Source organism: Lissotriton vulgaris, chromosome 6 (assembly GCF_964263255.1).
Source record: "Lissotriton vulgaris chromosome 6, aLisVul1.2, whole genome shotgun sequence".
In the NCBI taxonomy this organism is placed as follows: domain Eukaryota; kingdom Metazoa; phylum Chordata; class Amphibia; order Caudata; family Salamandridae; genus Lissotriton; species Lissotriton vulgaris.
Genome location: NC_141694.1, coordinates 1,233,654,530 through 1,233,674,830, shown reverse-complemented (window position 1 = coordinate 1,233,674,830; position 20,301 = coordinate 1,233,654,530). Strand labels below are relative to the sequence as shown.

The 20,301-nt window shown below is 44.8% G+C and overlaps 1 protein-coding gene across 3 annotated transcripts in view; it reads right to left on the bottom strand.

Moving 5' to 3' along the window:
* Positions 1 to 16,423, bottom strand: part of FYN (FYN proto-oncogene, Src family tyrosine kinase) — a 493,823-nt gene extending 477,400 nt beyond the window's left edge. The window contains exon 1 of one of the 3 annotated variants that reach the window (XM_086927332.1): positions 15,932 to 16,423. The gene's annotated coding sequence lies outside the window, so the exon portion shown is untranslated. The remainder of the gene's footprint in view (positions 1 to 15,931) is intronic. The other 2 variants (XM_086927330.1, XM_086927331.1) reach the window with 2 other exon arrangements.
* Positions 16,424 to 20,301: the final 3,878 nt, after the last annotated feature.

Sequence of the window (20,301 nt, the reverse complement as noted above, 5' to 3'; positions counted from 1 at the left end):
AGACTCTCGCGCACAGGAAGTCAAGTCTCAAAACCAGAGTTCTTTGCTTTGAAAGCAGATGAGTGAAACTCTTTCACTCTTCGCTTGTTTGGCGCGAGGCATTTATTTCCTGCCGCGCGTGGTCTCGGCCTTCTCTTCTCGTGACTTGGTACGGTCCAGTTTCACAGAGGCGAGCTGATTCGTGATCAAACGGAAGGGAACACGAACAATTAATGATAACTGGAGATGTAATTTTACATTTTGTTTATATCACGAAAACTGGTTGTCCCAAGAGCATTCAATCGCTTTACAACAGAGCCAAACTATATTACACATTTTTTATTAGGAACAGGGAGATGAAGAGATTTATTTCGGAATCGCCGGATGTTGAGATGAGGCGAGTATCCAAACCTTATGTGACAAAGTCGGCAGCTCTAGTCAATAGGCCATAATCCTTCCAAGTTTGTATCTTGAGGTCTTAAAATGGTTATTAAAACATTGGAACGTTAAGAGCACCAATAGAGCGGCTCAGGGCCAATAACAGCAGGTATAGACCCTTTGCTCCAATATTCCGTTGCTTCCCTTTCTGTTTCTCCCTGTTTCCGGTCTACCTTCAGTTCGTAGAATGTTCTAATAGCCGCCCTTATAATCCGTGTGCCTAGGGCGATACCTGTTGTCAGTGCTTTAGGTTGGCCGGGTCCTGCCGGTGCTCAGCACCAGCAGTTCTAAAAAGCAGCTGCTGAGACGGGTCCATATCGGGCTCTCAATTTTTGCCCGCACCCTCAGGCAAAAAAAAAAAGTCTTAACTCTGCAGCGATCCCACCCTCCACTGGTTTCACTGCCTTTGATGTAAATTCAAAGAGACTCTGTATAGTTCTTTAACTCTCATCATTTCAAAACCGAATCATGTTTAGTGCTCTATACAACGAAGCCACTGGTGTTGTTTATTTATCTTAGGCAACTAACAACCATTGACAAGTTGAATTCATAAAGAACTGTTGGTGTGCTCATCTCCAAATTTAACAAACAGCGCTACCATGTGGCAGACTGTCATAAGTGCAGGTGTTCACAAGTGCAGGTCTGAGCACCGGAAACCACCTGCTCAAATTAAGCACTGGAGATAACCTATAGCACCATCATTACACATGTAACATAGCTCCAAACAACACAGCTTGATAAAGACAGCCACCTCTAGAGCACTTCAATATTAAGTTTTACTTCAATTCACATTAGGCAAAACCACCAGCACGATCAACTCCATGGCAAGGATCCAAGCCAACCACATGAGTACAGGATTCCCACCTCAATAGCACATCATTCCTCCCAGAAATTCACATCTCATTAATCCAGGTGACATTAACTAAAACACACCACACATAACATGCATGAAAGCCTGGTAACTAGGTCTCCAAACTTAAAACAGACACCAATTGCTGAGCAATACAGACCCGTGCAATGGAGCAGAATGAAACATCCTGCAGAGTACTTTGGCATACACATACATAAATTCAATAACATTCATCACTACCCAATTCATTATTCAACTCCAAGTGTATACAAGTACGTTGTTTGAGGCATTAACGTGCAGTGACTTTTTTCTATTACATTAGGTACTGGTGACATCACAAAAAAAAGCTGAGTATGAAGAATCCAACAGCCTCCATCAGTTCACACACAGTTTTGAGAGCTCGAATGCACTTTCTGTATTGCTTTTAGGATGTGCTTCAGAAGGGACTTTGAGAATTTTGTTTCCTCTGGCCTACCATCCCACTGCTATGACCATTCTGATTTCATCTTGACATCTGCATTTTTTAAAGCCCTGAACACCGCAAATGGGTTTGCTATACTTTTTATTTTTCGCCTAAAATTTTTAACAAAAATCCACACGTGTACATATACATTCAGGAGCTTTCAATCAGCCCCTTCGTCTATTGGGCTGCTCAAATGCATTCACATTTTCTTATGTCTTCCATAGCTTACAACATGGGGTAAGAGGTCTGCTCACTTCTGCTTCAGTGTGAGTGTTGGCATTTTGTTTGTGCATATTTGCATAGCTTCTTAGAGAGTAGACCACTTCTGTTCCATGGCTGATAGGGCAATCTCAATTGACAATATAGAAAACCACTAGGCAACATATAGGTCACTCAAATATTGTAGCAGACCTCACATTAACAATAATAAAGTTAAACTCAATGTAGCAATCAATTATTTTTTTAAAAAAAGCTTATTTTTATTAGTACAAAAAGTTAAAAAGATGGCTCGAAATACATCAATCAACTGATGAGACACATGCAAACAATAACAGGACAATGCTGTATCACATTACGATTAATGCAACTGTAAATGCTTGATCTCGTAGTCACACAATATAAAAATAAAGTATCACAAAAATAAATGTAACATCACAATAAATGAAGACAGTAAATATAATAGAACGTGACGAGCCACATAAAAAACAGAAAAAAACAGAAGGTTAATAACATGATGTAGTGGTGGTTCTTCAATGTATCAATACATTGAGTTTAGCTTTATTATTGTTAATTTGAGGTCTGCTACAATATTTGAGTGACCCATTTGTTGCCTAGAGATTTTCTATATTATCAATTGTATTTTCCCTGTCCTAGAATGTTCCTTAGTTACAAGGGGTCCTTATTTTCACATTATGATAGGCCAAACTCTCCTTTCATTTTTGCTTTCATTCCATTTTTTTTTAAACTTATTTTTGTAATGGGTCATTTTGCATTTATTTTTGCAAACATATGCATACCATCTTTAGATGGCGACACTATGACTTGCAATTACTTTTAAAGTTTTAATGCCTGTTGCATGTGTTTGCAAAAGCCAGACCTTTCGAGTTTGCCAATGTTTATTAAAGTTATTAACACTTGCTAAATAGCATACCACAAATTAAAATGCTGCTTGGTGAAAAAACAGGAGTTATTATTATCGGCGCAGCAATATTCGAGGCATCCAATCTATGCAGATACAGAAGGGAGCCCAGCAACAACGCTTAAAGTAATTGCTCTAAAGTGCGGGGACATTTCTGTCCCGCTCAGCGAGGACTAAAACCTGAGGACTGTGTCTGACGATCCCTGTTAGACCCTTGAAGTTGAAGCTTTAAAAAAAAAAAAAAAAAATATATATATATATATATATATATATATATATATATATATATATATATATCGAGGAGGGTGCTACTTTATTCTGATACATGTATGCTTTAGCTCTCCATGTCTATATTCCCTCACTGACCACCTTTTGAAGCAATTGTATTGTAGTGTAGTGTGGTCCCGAAGAAGGTGACTGGGCAAAATTAGTTTCTACACCAAAACGTTTGTTGACCGATCTATGGAATAATATGTTAAAAGTATGTGAAGTCATTTGTGCACTAACGTTCAATGTATTTTGGGGTGATATTAAGTCAGATAAATAATAAGAAATAAAGAACAAACTATGACAAATGAACAAGCATTTTGAGTAGAAGCATTTCTTTGGGGGGGGGGGGGGGTCAGAACCACAAGCAGTGATTAGGGATTTAAGAAAAAATACAAGTCAAGTGGGATTTTGCTTATTGTTTATTGGTATTTTTGCCCCCTTGTCCCAGACCTAAAACTATAGAAACAGAAGGGTACATTTTCTCTCAGGTGATATTCGTTTTATTGCCCTCAAAATGTTGGGATGTAAATGTACTGAACCTGTGACTTGCATGATTCGGGGTATGTGCTCTGCCACTGAACTATCTTACTTTACTCACAGTTATTTCTAAGAAATCCACGTCACTGCTGCAGAGATTCTGTCACCCTCTGACATGCCTGCCACCCCACGTTTCCTTCTGAACCTCCCTCAGAATTAACCTGATGTGTCACGCAGGAAGATCTGGCCAAAAAAAGGGGATGTTCGGCCCACACAGAGTTTCGAAACTTTTAAAAATAAGTATCTCAGAAATAAAACCTATTGGGTTCTGGATTAATTTGCAGAAGAAGGCTCTGTTCGGAAAATGTGATTATTCATCCCACTTACAGTAAGTGAGGCCTGGGCTGAGACCGCGTTAAGCTGACCCTAATCGATACAAGATGTGCCCTTAACACATCTGAAGGACACTTATAGTCTTGAACACTGCGGTTTATGGTGGTACATCACTTACGGATACGCACATCTATTCATCTCAGAGAAAACACCTTAGTGCACTCCGTAAGGTGACGGTCCGGGTGGAGGTGTGACGTGTCACCTGGTGTACATGTGACCTCTGTTCCTCTCAAAGAAAGCACCTTAGTGTACTCCGCAAGGACACGGTCCGGGTGCAGTTGGGACATGTCATGTCAACTGGTGCAGGTGTGACCTCTGTTCCTCTTAGAGAAAGCACCTTAGTGTACTCCGCAAGGTCACGGTCCGGGTGCAGTTGGGACATGTCATGTCAGCTGGTGCAGGTGTGACATCTGTTCCTCTCAGAGAAAGCACCTTAGTGTACTCCGCAAGGTCACGGTCCGGGTGCAGGTGTGACGTGTCACCTGGTGTAAGTGTGACCTCTGTCCCTCTCAGAGAAAGCACCTTAGTGTACTCCACAAGGTCACGGTCAGAGAGCAGAAGGGACATCATGTCACACCAGCACCAGGTGACATGTCCCGGACATGTCACCTGGTGAAGGTGTGATGTGTCACCTGGTGCAGGTGTGACCTCTGTTCCTCTCAGAGTAAGCACTAGACAGCATGAAAAAGGTGTACCCAATAAATATGAAAAAGGACAAAAGTTCCAAAATATAAATAATTACACCCACAGAACTGCTCACTTGGGTTTCAGAATTTAATTTGTCATTTTATTTTTCATTTTAGTAGTCTCTTTTTTTTTAAATGGAGAAACACGATGAGATAAACATTACACAGTTCATTTACACAAATCCATTTGTATAAAACCTCACAGTGGACTATTCTTGTTGAAATACCCCAAAATGTTTCATTAAACATCTGAGGAAGGGAACGCAGCCCATAAATACCAATATTCAACAATGTATAAATACAAGTTCACATGGATAAAGTTCAACAGCCAGGAAATAATCACATAAAGAAAAAGCGGACACAAGGCCCGAAATTACATTCAGAAACATAAAACAATACACATAACAATCAATAAAACAATAGACCACTGTAGCAAACACACAAGAAAAGCGCCTCTCAGAGAAAGCACCTTAGTGTACTCTGCAAGGTCACGGTCCGGGAGCAGGTGTGACATGTCACCTAGTGCAGGCGTGTGACCTCTGTTCCTCTCAGAGAAAGCACCTTAATGTACTCCGCAAGGTCACGGTCCGGGTGCAGTTGGGACATGTCATGTCAGCTGGTGCAGGTGTGACCTCTGTTCCTCTCAGAGAAAGCACCTTAATGTACTCCGCAAGGTCACGGTCTGGGTGCAGGTGTGACGTGTAACCTGGTGCAGATGTGACCTCTGTTCCTCTCAGAGAAAGCACCTTAGTGTACTCCACAAGGTCACGGTCCGGGAGCAGGTGTGACGTGTAACCTGGTGCAGATGTGACCTCTGTTCCTCTCAGAGAAAGCACCTTAATGTACTCCGCAAGGTCACGGTCTGGGTGCAGGTGTGACGTGTAACCTGGTGCAGATGTGACCTCTGTTCCTCTCAGAGAAAGCACCTTAATGTACTCCGCAAGGTCACGGTCTGGGTGCAGGTGTGACGTGTAACCTGGTGCAGATGTGACCTCTGTTCCTCTCAGAGAAAGCACCTTAATGTACTCCGCAAGGTCACGGTCTGGGTGCAGGTGTGACGTGTAACCTGGTGCAGATGTGACCTCTGTTCCTCTCAGAGAAAGCACCTTAATGTACTCCGCAAGGTCACGGTCTGGGTGCAGATGTGACGTGTAACCTGGTGCAGATGTGACCTCTGTTCCTCTCAGAGAAAGCACCTTAATGTACTCCGCAAGGTCACGGTCTGGGTGCAGATGTGACGTGTAACCTGGTGCAGATGTGACCTCTGTTCCTCTCAGAGAAAGCACCTTAGTGTACTCCACAAGGTCACGGTCCGGGAGCAGGTGTGACATGTCACCTGGTGCAGGTGTGACCTCTGTTCCTCTCAGAGAAAGCACCTTAATGTACTCCGCAAGGTCACGGTCCGGGAGCAGGTGTGACATGTCACCTGGTGCAGGTGTGACCTCTGTTCCTCTCAGAGAAAGCACCTTAATGTACTCCGCAAGGTCACGGTCCGGGAGCAGGTGTGACGTGTAACCTGGTGCAGGTGTGACCTCTGTTCCTCTCAGAGAAAGCACCTTAGTGTACTCCGCAAGGTCAAGGTCCGGGTGCAGGTGTGACGTATCACCTGATGCAGGTGTGACCTCGGTTCCTCTCAGAGAAAGCACTTTAGTGTACTCCGCAAGGTTACGGTCCAGGTGCAGGGGGGACGTCATGTCACCTGGTGCAGGTGTAACATCTACTCATCTCAGAGAAAGCACTTTAGTGTACTCCGCAAGGTCACGGTCCGGGTACAGGTGGGACATGACACCTGGTGCAGGTGTGAAGTGTCACCTGATGCAGGTGTGACATATGTTCCTCTCAGAGAAAGTACCTTAGTGCGCTCGCAAGATCATGGTCCGAGTGGAGGTGTGACTTGTCACTTGGTGCAGGTGTGACATCTGTTCATTTCAGACAAAAGCACCTTAGCGTACTCCACAAAGTCATGGTCAGGGAGCAGAAGGGACATGTCACCTGGTGCAGGTGTGACCTCTATTCATCTTAGAGAAACTGACTAAGTGCACTCCGCAAGGTTACAGCCCGGGTGCTGGTGTGGCATGTCACTGAGTGCAGGTGTGAGATCTATTCCTCTCGGAAAAAGCGCCTTAGTGCACTCCGGAAGCTCACGGTCTGGGTGCAGGTGTGACGTGTCACCTGGTGAAGGTGTGACATCTATTCATATCAGAAAAAGCACCTAACTGCACCCAGCAAGGGCAATGCCCGGGTGCAGGTGTGACATGTAACCATAACCTGAATAACTAGCTGCACAGGTAAAGATTATTAAAGGAGGATTCCCCCATTCATTATAAATGCTGGAGGCTGTTCCTGTCAGCAGGAATAAAGCTATGCCGGTCCCCTCTCACGTCCCTCTGTAGCGGGGGACACACTGGGTGCGTCGCAAGGTTGAACACTCTGGAGTCATCCTATGGGGCAATGACGAATCATTCTTGTGAAGCTGCCACAGCTTGGTGGCACCAGAAATTTCTCAGTCCCATGTTCTCTAGAACACGAGCTCACCTGTGAAGGAGATCTATCCAACTGACTTGATCTAGTTGCCTCAGATTTCAGATGACTCTCGCCGCCAGCACCTTCACATTGGTCAAAACCCCTAATGGCGCCACACGTGCTCAACCTGGTCCTAGTTAGATGGATGAGGTGCAATATGAAGAAATGTGTTCTGCTCTCTACATCTCCTCTCATCTGGTTTCCAAGACAACAGATGCGGTGGATGTGGTAAGACGTGGCCTCTGTCGCACTACTGAGCCAGACAGAATTCAAATATCAACCTATTGGCTCTTTTTTTACAGTGGAAGCCACGCCCACAATAAAAAAACAACCTCTTACCTCTCCTTTTCACTTTTGTGAGTTTTTGAGAGGAAATATTTTCGATTGAGGTTTGTGGTGCAGCTGCCATGCTGACAGATGGATGCAGTATATTTCAAATTCCATTGTAAGTAGCTCCTCCCTGGCACCTCGAAAACTTTAAAAAAAGGAATATAGACCTTGAGAGATTAGTGCCACGGCATAAAATGACTGAGTGGGTGGAAGAGACTGAGTACAGTAACTCTCTTTCGACAATGTTACCTCATTTCCTGCATTTGATGGTGGAGGGTCATGATCAAAGTGGGTGACACAACACTATGTTTTCAATAAGTAGCCAATGGTGAACAGTCTACCTAGGACCTTGTGGAGAGGACTCTGATGTATGGCTTCTTTCTGTGGTGCATACTCCACCGGTGAAGAAGTACTGACGGAACCTACTGAGGGGGCAAGCTACTCATGTGTGGCACCTAAAACTTGAGAAGGGGGAGACCTCATCCATGCCTGACATGATCAGGCTCTGAACCTCTTCAAAGTTTGGCCCAGTAGAGAGGGCTTCATGTGAAGGACACCACAAGAGAAGGCGAGGTCTCATGGGATGCTTAGGTGAACTTGTCTGATCACAAACTCATGTCTCCTCCTACTTCGCTCTGCACAGGAAGTGCTGTTGAAGTTCTCCGTTATAGGGAGCGCAGCCATGGTCCTAGTGGCCCATATTTGTCCCTGGCGCGTCTGGCTCTCTCGCCTCTTGCTACAAACTGGTTATGTTATGCCATGTCATGTTATGTAGGATATTTATAAAGCACAGTCATACACGAAAGGTGTCTGAGGGTTGCAATACCATAGAAAGACTGATAGAAGGGGAAGACACATAAGTGAAAGCATAAGCTTTTTCCAAAAAAGATTGTGGGAGGAGATAGCTGAAAGATCTACTTGCTGATTATTCAAGAGCAGAAATGGAGAACGATTTTCCACCTTTAAAAGATTTTTGGAGGCGGGGATCAGTCAAAGATTAGCAGAGTCTAAGTGTAGAGCCCATGTTACATGTATGAACCCATTTTTGTTAGTTTGGTATTCAGATAATCAAGTGTGGGTCAAAAAATACATTTGTGAACTAAGCAGAGTTTAAATATAATTATTTTCTGGATGTTTAACCAGAGCATTATTGGGAAGAATAGGGGTCACAGGAAGAGAAACAGGAAGCTGCAGTAATAAGCCTGGTGGGCTGGTTTTGAACTGTTTGTAGTCTATGCAGTTGATTGGTGGTTATGCTTAAATAGAGTTACAGTAGGCATGTCTGGAGCCGGGGATGCAGCAACTTTTATGCACCTCAAGATCGCATAACCCATGTGAGATCTGAATTATAACCCCAGGCATTTCCCTCTCTGGAGGAAAAATCTTGGATCCGGCAGGGTTAGAAAACAGACTTTTCCCTTCTTGGTACCTGCTAGGTTAGAAAGTAGACATCTCAGCCCTATTATACCACAATATCATGGCTGAAATATTGACCTGCAAAAAATATTGCATCCCACAATATCTACTAGCAGAGTCATTAATGTAAGAAGATGTGGAATTAAGAATAGTAAATGTATCCTTACCTGTGTATATATAAATATCATTTGAGATCTGACTCTTTACAATGTTATTCCGTTTTATTGTGTTCATTTGGCAAAGCCGGCATTAACAATTTTGTGTGCCATAAGGTTTACCAATGCTGCTTAACAGTTCATATATTACTTTAATGTGGAATTATGGGATTGGTAGTCCCGTCCTGCTTGATTTCATTATGTTGGTTATACACACTAATTAAAGTACACATTGTGTGCACTCATTTCCTATATGGCACTGTCATCTTCAGTATTTTAACAGTGTTGGAGTTAGCTATTGTGAACTTATTTGGATTAAAATGCAGTGTGCTATATAGCCAGTAACGGTGGCCTCACCAACATTAGTCCACGTGCTCTGAAATGTTTGGGGAAAAGAGATGAGTTTTGCATAATTTCCGGTTTACCGTGCAGTTAGCAGCATGATTTTCATATTCATTGTATTAGTGCCACCAGAGGGGATTTGCGCTATACTTTTAAAGTTTGGTAACATAATAATGGTTGTTCCAACACAATGGATGCAATGGCTATTCATTCTCAGTGCTACTTTTTAATTTTACAAATTATGTATGTACAGGTTGTTCTAGTGGATTGCTGATGCACTTTGCACTTAATACGCACATAGTAATGCATTATGCGTTCTCTCTGTATATATTCTATTTTATGATACTGCAATTTCCACTTCGTGTATATCATGTTGCATTGCACTTTGAATGTAACTTTATTTATTCATGTGTTTGAACACATCATGTGGACAATATGTTCTCTATGTCTATGATTGGGACACAGTATATATTTTAAAGAAAAATGGCGCTTACCAGAACGAGAAACGGTACAAAAGGGGGTGGTGATGGACGGAGCATCTGAATCAATCAAACACTCACAGCCAGTCAAAAGATCTGGGTTTAATCCATCACCGTTCTTCAGCCCACTCTGCCACCCCAGTTCAGACATGGCTATATGCAAATCAGTCTGACCCTGTGCCTCATGGGAACAGTCCAGCCCGAACTGCCAAGCCATGTCTTCCCTGGACCGGGAACGAGAAAGGCTGCTGTGTCAGCCGAAACGCGTCTCTCCTTTCTGCTGGGTCGGAGGAGGTCCTTTTATTAATAAAAAAGCCTTAATCCAGCAGTTCTTGTGTGCGTGCTCTCTTCCTTGTGAAGTAGGAGTTTTGTTGTGATATATATAGTTTTTAAATATGTTGTTTATAAATTGGTGAAGACTGTCTTTACATAATATTTATTGTAATTAACAGAAAAAGTATTTTAAGTAAATAATTATTATTTATTTATTCATCTATTTATTCAATCAATATGCAATAATTTCAATGCCCGTTATAGTAGTTGAAGTGAAGATCCCATTTTTACTGGTTTTACTTTTGTACTTGTATGTATTTATACAGACATTAAAACAACTGTTTTGAAAAGGTATTATCATAATGAAAAGGCATGTTAGAACAAAATGCAAATAATGGACATTGTAAAATTTCAAAACACTATGTGAAAGTATGTCTTCCATGCCTATTCCATTGTACCAATCACCAATGTACTGGTCAATTTAAATGTGGTGGGAACACACATCAGTGTTTTCATGTGATCAAGGTCCAGCTTGACCGAAACGCGTTATGGCTATTAAAACAAGATACTGAAGCACTAACCTGTGGTCTGCTTGAACCGAAAAATATTGCGATACATGAGCAGTGAACTAAGGATATATATATATATATATATATATTATTTCTTTTTATTACTTTGATGTTATTGTGGTAGTGGATACGATATTTTTCCACCATGTTATGCCATTCCACCATAACAGCCTTTGTCAGGAAAATAGTACCCTAAGCACTGCACAGTGAAACCAAACACCTGGTTGCACCAAGGCAGGTCAATGAGCTCGCTTTCTTGTCCAGTCAGTGTTAGTCCTCATTAGTTTAACATGTTCAACCCTGCTCCAATTTCAGCAAGCACTGAAGACCCACCCCTTTACTGAACACTACATCGTGATGCAGTAACATTCCACTTCTGCTCTTAGAAACCAGTCACCCCTCCAATCCCACCTTAACTGTGTCTTTGCCTTGTACAGGTACTTTGTAGGTCCCGCCTGTGACAGCACATGCACTCTCGCTTGCGAGAGATATTGTAAACAATGAGGGGGCTTGCTGATTGCTATCCTTCCGCTGTGATTGAGGTACTACTTTGATTTTTTCATCTTCCCTGTCTTCTTTGTTGAATCTCTTGCCATTTGTAGCTATGTTTTACTATGCCACACACACTTCAAATAAGCCAGTTCTCTTTGAAATGGATGTTTATTGTAACAACAGATGTTACCTACTTGTATTGTGACAACAGATGTTATCTGCTTCCAAATGTATTTTCACTAAGACACAGACTTGGGCACAGTAGCTTTTTTATGTGATAGGATTTTTTGCCAACTGTCATATTTTCTTTCTTTTTCACGCATTGGGAGATACATTGATTTGCACAGAATCACGGGGGTGCTGTGCTGACACCCAACAAGCACTGGCAAACCCAATAGGTCTTTCCTATGAGCCTATTGGTTCTGTTATTGCCATTTGTTCATCCTGTACAGCATGGGCATTGCCGACTTTGGCAATGATATGTAACCATGATGTAAATCAGCATGCCCGCTATGCAGCTAGGCTAAAAATAGTAATAAAAAAGGACTATGATGCATCGAGCGCTAATGCATATTAAAAAAAAAACAACGCAAGACTGCATTACATTAACTCTGGCTGTGTCATAGATCTTTTTTTAATTCGTTTTATTCATACTGCAAAGCAACAACACTGCTCTACAGCATGGCTTCAAAACATTGCCAAAGCCAACAGCATTCATATGCAAGATGTAATGACTTTGCCAATGCTTGTTTACTAGGTATTTGCTGCATACATTCCACATACATAAGTGCATGTTCAGATCAGCTGTGCTCAAAAACTGCCCTATAAAAAAAAATCCTCCCTCCAGCCGTGTGTGACTCAGAGAAGACTAGGCCAGCCTTTTTTGAGTCTCACAAGTGGACAGGACAAATCTCTTGTGTGGTTTTGTAAAAATACGTTTGGGATTTGCATGGATAGACTCTCGCTTGGGACTTAAAAATGGCTCTGTTCATGTTCTTGAAGAACTACTTTGTGCCAATATGCTTGCTGACACGAAGTTGGTTACACAGTTGACCACCCCCTTTTGGACCTTACAAGTGAGTATATATCAGATAACCAGGGATCGGCTTTTATCTGCCTGAATAGGCATGAACCTATTTAAACCACAATAATGCGGTGCTGTTTACTTATCTCACTGTGTGGGCCCCAAATCTTGACCTAGTGTCACTCGAACTAGGAGGTTATGTTTTCTTTTCATTTACCTAAGCCCCAAGATGCTCAGTGAACTAAGATCTGTGTGACCCTTAGGTCCCGCTATGAAAACAAAACTGAGGTATTAAGCAGGATATAAATAAAGTTGTTATTATAAAACGTGGACAAAAAGGAAATATCATATTATCGTTAGGAAAAAAAACGAGTGCAATTTGTCAAATTCCGGGCTTCTGTTTTCTAGCAAACATTAATGTGCATAATGAATGAATGCTAGAGTGGGATGAATTAAGGTGTTTACTACTACAACGCGCAATATGAACCTTACTGGCGCCACAGACCTTCATGGCGGTCAATGGGCATTCCCTTTGGTAACACTGGGGCTACCCTTGTCTCAGAGGTAAGGAAGAAACTGGGCTCCAAGGGATATGTTTGCTTTTTATAAGTTTCACTAATGTTCCTTCCCCTAACCCCCCCCCCCCCCCCCCACACACACACACACACATCAAAAAAGGAGGCTATTAGGAGGCAGGTGGTGGGGCCAGGGTTGTCATCTACAGTCAAAGGTTGGGCAGTACCACTTCAACTAGCCCTGGCACTTTAAAGATTTGACGTCCAGGGGTACTTTTACCTCTTTCAGCCAATCAGTGAAAAGTTAGCCTGGTGAAAAAACTCGGACTGAAGCACAAGAGAAAAGATCACCATCTCTAGTGGTTCTTGGGACACCGGCAGCCAGGGCAGCTTCAGACTGCAGACTAAGAAGTGTAAAAAAGAAAAAAAACAAGGGAGCAGGACTTTTCCATCTATGCACCCAGGATCTGGAACAACAACCCTGTATCCATCGGGAAATCCCCAACCCTTCTCCAATTTAGGAAAGAGTTGAATATGCACCTCTTTAAAGAACACTAAATCACAATGCATGAACCGACCACAAGCCAGCTACCTCTACTAATACTAGTTGACTTTATGCTTGGCGTTGACCATGCAAAACACGTTGTTGCCTTTCGGCTCGGCTATCGCTATAGAAATATCATATACACACTTATATACATACAATAGATGCCTTTTAAGCTACTCTCTGCACGTCAGCTCAGATAGCTGCCCACGAGAGGCTGAATAATCAGCGCATTTCATAACATGGCACATTTGTGTCTTCACACTACACAGTGTGATCCTGGTACAGGACTGTGAACAGACTCCAATCGGCAGCAGATTCAGGCATACAATGCTTATTTATGTTCATTTATTAAGGGCTTCGTGGAGCGCTGCGTGCCACTGGGTGGCCTTACAGCACAGAAATATGCTGATGAACAATAGCGCTTTCCTATGCCTTGCAGGGACCAAAGCGCTTTATACATGGCCAAGTATGCCTGACAAGAGGCTACAGAATTGTGTTGGGAGTAATTTGCAAAGTATGAGATGCCACTGTAGTCCAAGCTTGCAAAGACAGGCGTTCAGCAGGTCTAGGCATCCAGTCTGAGTCTCGTAGTGGCAGATGATGCAGGGGGTGGTGGTAGCGAGGCCGCCTTCGCGTCATCTGCACTTTAAAATCATCAGCTTCATTCATCATAAGATGGAGCATTGAGAAATGGGTTAAAAGCAAATAGGCAGGTACTGAGTACACAGCACTTTTTTTGTTTCGAGGAGAGTACCCACACTTCTCAAGAGAGACGTATTATTTTTAAGTGGCTTGTACCGGCACTTCTCATGGGAAAAAAGCAGGTACTCTGATATAGTGTACCTGCACTTCTATTTTTTTTTCATTTCAAGCAGATAAAAGGCGAGGGGTGAGAAATGACAACATCCGGGCCTGGGAGGCTGCAGTCAGAGGCCGCAGAGGCTGTGCACAGGCAGGAACAGCACAAGGCCTCCGAAGGCTCTCTCCCTCCGTTTCTCGTCGGCCTCTGTTTCCCCTGCTCGACAAAGATCCTTTCCAGCCACAATGTAGCTGTCTGCCCACAGTGACATTGACCGGGCCGGCCTTGCATTTCACCAGAGCCCGGCTCCTTCCAACAGACCCCTCCGCCCATGTGAGCGCTCTGAATCTCAAACCTCTGACTTAGCATTTGTGGCCGCCGTCTGCACTCACGCAAATAATCTAAATGAAGCGCCCCTTTTTACTCTGGTTCATCTCGCGCTCAAAGCCTTTCTCCCTTCTTCGTCTTCATCTCGCCGGGAGTCAGAAAATCACTTTTTCCAAATGCGGTGTACATGGAGTATAATTGGAAAGCACATTTAATTTTCCCTGAAACAGAGCTGTGTTCTTCCGCTGCCCCCACCTACCCCAGTACCCAGAAGGAAACTCGGTGCCAGGCTGGTACTTTACAAATCTTACACGACATAACTAGATGCAACAATTTCACGACATCACAAAAACACCCGCTTAGTTCAATGCATGCAATAAAACAACTGAAGCTTGGCGCTCAGGCGATGTCAAAAGAACCACAATTCTTCTCTGAAAAGTTGACCTTTTTGCAGTGAGTGGATTTATTTAGATGACCTAAACTCCAACACTGCCCACCTTGGCAGGTACAGGTGGGCAGGGGCACTTGGTATATTTCGCCTACTGCTACTGTATTAGGTTGGGAATTATTTGCAGACATAGAGCAGGCATCCTGGGCCGCATATAGGGCCCTTGAAGCCTAATGTACAAGGTCCTTTGTCTCCTGCACCAGGCGGTGATTTACGTGCCACCTACATGGGCACCGGTTGCAGCAGCTTGGGTGGATGTCATCAGCGTCTCCCTGCAGCCCAGCCTGGCATGGAGGGGGGAGCGTCCCCCCCCCCCCCCCCCCCCTGCCCGGGCTGCAGAGAGATAATCCTGCCAACAGCCCCGCACAGCACGCAGACAGCAGCCGTGCAGCCACGGGAGCACGCACGACGCTCCACCCCGTGCCCACATGGAGCAACAAAACAACTCGGCGAGGGGATAGCGGCTGGACCATCTGCCAGCTGACTGCGCCGTGCCCCCGGGCAGCGCCGAGGGCACCTATTGTGACAAACCCGAGGGAGCATCACCAACAAACAGCCAACAGACAAACGCACGCATGTCGAACAGGAGCCCCCCCCCCCCCGCAGCTCCCACGCGGGGGTCTTCGCAACCCCGACCACCAGATGAGAGGGGGCGAGGTGCCCACTTGACACCCCTGCCCGACCCCGGAGGGAGAGCCGCTGCGCACCTGTATGCCCCAGCCCGGGGGACCGGTTGCTACCTCATGTATTTTGTTTGCTCACAATTGTCACTTTTGCATCACGAAACTTTGCTTTTGTAATTTGTTCTCATGTCATTTTCCCCTCATGTATCATCACTGTTCCTATAGTGAAGCGCTCTGGCACCTTCGGGTAAAGTCCGCGCTATATAAAAACGCATCAAATAAATAAATTAAATACAAATAAAAACCTCCCCTGCCCCAGCACGCCTTGCTGCGGTCCTCTCTGCAGGATTATCAATAATAAAGAGCGCGCCTTACCTGCCGGGGGCCAGCGCCGCGCGCTCCCCTCTCACATCATCGCGCCCTGTGCTCCTCCGCCGGCTGCAGGGGGCGCGCTGCGGGCCGGGCTCAGTCCGCTGGCGGGCGGGGGTCTGGAAGTCAGGGGCCTGTCCCCTCGCGCGCGGCTGCAGAGCGGCCCGCCGGCCACAGCCTGAGGTGGGTGGACTGCGGAGCTCGGCTGTCCCCGGGGCAGACAGGGCCTCCTCCACTGCTCCCTGTGCGTCTGTCTGTCTGTGCGGGCTCTCTATCCCGGCTCCGCTCCTGACAGATGGTGCAGCTGCAGCTCTGCTCTATCCAAGGCACCCCCCTCCAGAAGGAAGGAAACCCCTCCCCCCGCTGCCGTCCCTCCTCCTCCCCTCTGTCTCTCTCGCCCTCTCCACCCAGACCCCCGCTCCCCTACAGAGCTCCGGCGCTGAGTGACAGCGGCGCCTGCCTATGGCGGGGCGGCCTGGAGGATGCTCCGATCTGCGTGCTATTGTGAGGATGCAGGGGACCAAGAGGGAGGAGAGGGAGGGAGGGCGGGCTGGATGCTGCGAACGCTGCCAGTCACTGCCGTGACCTCACCATCATATGCTGCTCTGTGTAGCACGGAGCTGCATTTACGTTTTTTTATCGTGTGCCCCCGTTCTGCGATTTTGGTGGTTAGTTCCTTCCAATTACCCCCCTCCCTGGGCTTTTACTTTGTCCCACCCTCTGTGGATGTTCGCTTCGGCTGCGGTTGACGGTTTTGCATTGTGTACATTTCTCATCCCAGAGGCTCCCTCCATTTTCAGAAGACTAGCTGCTTCATATCACAAAAATCGTGCATTGTGGACCTCTTTTCACAGCCCCTTTTGTTGGGGTAGATTACACCACCTCAAATCCAGATGTTAACCATGCAGTTTTTTGTTCAATGGCATTTAATAATTGCACCATTTTTAAATGTTAATTAAGGAGTGTATACTTTTCTCCTGATACAAATCTTGAAATTGTTGTTTTAAACCCCTTAAATGTTCAATGTCAAACAAAAACAGACACACAGTGTCATGGCTCCGTGGTAGAGTATACTACTGTGAAATCCGTGGTGTAGAACGGGTACCATGGGCCCTAACTCAGGTAAGGCAATGGCTTATCTACAGGGCTGGCTTTAGGTCAGTGCGACCAGTGCGGCCGCACAGGGCGCTGACCTGTGGAGGGGGCGCTGACCTCGGGGGTGTGCTGTGTTTAGCAATAACTAATGATTGGAGAGATGAGGGGTACTTTTCCCCGGCGGTAGTGAGAGAATCCGAGGAGGAGGTCATGGGGTGGGGGCACCAAAAATTATTGTCTACCCTGGTTGGTTTGTAAGAACAACCATCATTGGAGAGCCTTGAGGCCATGTGCCAGGAGCGTCGCTTGCATTGGTGCAGCAGGTGCAGTGGCACCAGGTCCAGCGGCAAGAGGGCCCCACTAACCCCTGATTACTGTTGGTTTTCCTAGTTCAAACTAGGGTGACCAACTGGCATAGGTGCAAATTCAGGACGGTGAGTGTAAAAATTCAGGACAAAAATTTAGGACAAAAGGTCAAAATTCAGGACAAATCTTCGGGTAAGTTTTACAGACAAGTCAGGTGTGGTCGTGCAATAGTATATAAGTAAGTAAATAGACAACCACCTAAGTACAAGTCAAAATAAGTTTATATAAGGTTGAGACAATCGTGCACTTCACAGTTCTTCAGTATGGCTGCAGCTTGCTACCTTAGACGATTCAAAATTCGTATCTCGCTCCAGCAGGTACATTAATCACCAGACAATGGTGAACCACACCTGAATATAAGTGAGGCCTCTTTTATTGTTGATTGAAACTACTGGATTTACAAGGAACATTGCAGTGCCAGCCCCCAGTAACAAAGCCGCCCCTCCCCCTTTCCAGCCTCCCAGGGAAACATCTGATGCCCGGTCCGGTCAATCGGCCTTGCTACCACCCTCCAACGGTGCCCCTCATCTTCACTTAGACCGTCTTTGATGTGTATTTAATTTCTTTTATAGTGTAACTCATCTCAAGTATGTAGGGCAGGGTGTCGGAGTGCGTTACAACACACGCACATTATATAGAGACAATGACTCATATTAACATGAAAGTCAATGTATAGGAAATGTTACGTGAGATAATGAGTGCTACAAGGTGTAATCATTCTTTTATCTTTCATTAAGTCTTTCACCATTCATTCTGTCCTTCCATCAATGTGCAAAAAATCAAGTGGTGAAAGGATCACTTGTCCTGCATAACCTGGGTATGCAATTTTCGTACTGACGCGTCCCAATAAAAAACCCTCATTCACGTGTTTTGGATGGAAGGGGCGGTATATCTTGGTTCTCTGCCTATTAGACACGTGTTAGCATCATCATAGGGTTAGTGATTATGCATCCTCCACCCGGAGGTGTACCCCTGGTTAAAAACAGTAGTGATCAGTGATATATAAGGGGGTAACTCTATAAAAATACTCGCACAGCCAGGAATGGATTTGAATTGATCTGGATTCGAGATATGTAGTAAAAAATACTTTAGTGCGTTCTTGAGAGTGATTAGGACTCTCAGGCACTAAAACATGGTGGTATATTTAAAATGGTCGACATGTTTCAGCCCTTGGTAGCCTAGATAGGTCAGGTGGGCTTTCTTCAGGACCAGAGTGAGGTGTGAACTGAGACCGTGGATGTCTCAGAAAGTGCAATCTCCAAAAATAAATTTTCTTTTATGTGAAGAAAGGTGAGTAATAAGATATATTAATCTTTGTCTTGGTAAGGTCTCGTAGTACCACCAGTGTTATTCTATTGTGCATCAACAGGTTCCCAGTGACTCCGGGAGGCCTGCTGCGGTCACGCTTCAGTCACGACTTCTGCTGACTCCACCAGTCTGAGCCCAGGTCATCAATGTGCCCATCTATATCCACTCATTCAATCATCCACCCATCCTTTCTTTCATTATCTATCCAATCACCCTTTCATTCATCCATTCATCCTTTCAGTAATCCATCCAGCCGTTCACACATTCCTTCACTTATTTATTCACCAACCTTTTCACATTATGAGATGAGCCTTTGTCTGCAGAGTTGCAGACAGAAGAGGCCCATCAAGAACTTCCCTTCGCTGTAGTTCCTAAAGCAAGAGGTGGGGGAGAGTTCACTATGCCCCTGCACATAGGCAGTCTGAAAATGTAGAAGTCATGAGTCGTGCATGATGCACAGTGCCAGGATGTGAGGTGACTGTGACATGGTGTTGTTTCCAGGGGGTGTTCGATGTAACTAAGGGCGTGGTTTAAAACACCAAGGCTAAAAATCTGCGCTTAGCATAGTGTTCCGCCCGACTGGTATTATGTTGTTTCTGACATTGCATCCAGATACATGATACAGCAAGTATCATTACACCAACAAGAAGCCAGGACTATTGGCTTTGTCAATGGTTGTTAGTTGCTTAAAATAAAAAAGCAGCAACTATGGCTTTGTTGAATATAACATTGAAAATACGTCAGTTCTAAAATGATGAGACAGTGAAAGAATGATAACCCGTTCTTTTTAACTTGTTTTACAGGCTTCTTTATATAAACTGTTTTCTAACATTGCAGCATTGGCGTTTTACCTTTTACCTAACAGAATGCCCTGCTGTGCACTGAGGCAGGAGGAGGCCAACACACGCTATCACACCCCAGACTGCCCCATTGACATTCTGTATGTGGCAATTACCCGGCAATCAGAATGACAATGGGCTGGTGGGGCTGCTCTTGTGCTCAAGGAGGAGTGCGAGGCGCCCCATCAGGGGGGGGGGTGAGGCCTCTTGCAGGGGAGCAGGGCTGCTCCTTGTGATGGCCAAAATTACGAACAAAAGGCATCTGTAAAAGGTATTCTCACGGACAGCGGACGTGAGGTCAAAATTAAGGACGGTCCGTGAAATTTACGGACGGTTGGTCACCCTAGTTCAAACAGTGGCCACGGGGCCCATTTCCTTCCTTACGTTAGGGCCCAAGACACCCTGGCAATGCTACTGCCCTGGGACCTGGTACCACTGCACCCACTGCATTAACAATAGCTGGACATCAACACAAATGTATTAACTTAGCGGTTGATGTGTAGTAAGAAATGACCTGATTACAATGGGGGCGGGGTCATTGAGTGTTGGGACGAGATCAGAGGCATGGCTAAAAAAAAATCCCAAAATTCTGTAATGATTTTGTTGGTCTTTCGGCTACAGGCAGCTGTATAGAAAGTATTATGCACCCAACTTAAATGAAAATAAATACAAGTTTTACTAATCTGTGGAAAAACTTTGTTGAGGTAGGAAAGTTCAGTTGCTTGTAAATGTAAATGTCATGGTACTTATAGAGCGCACTGTCACCAG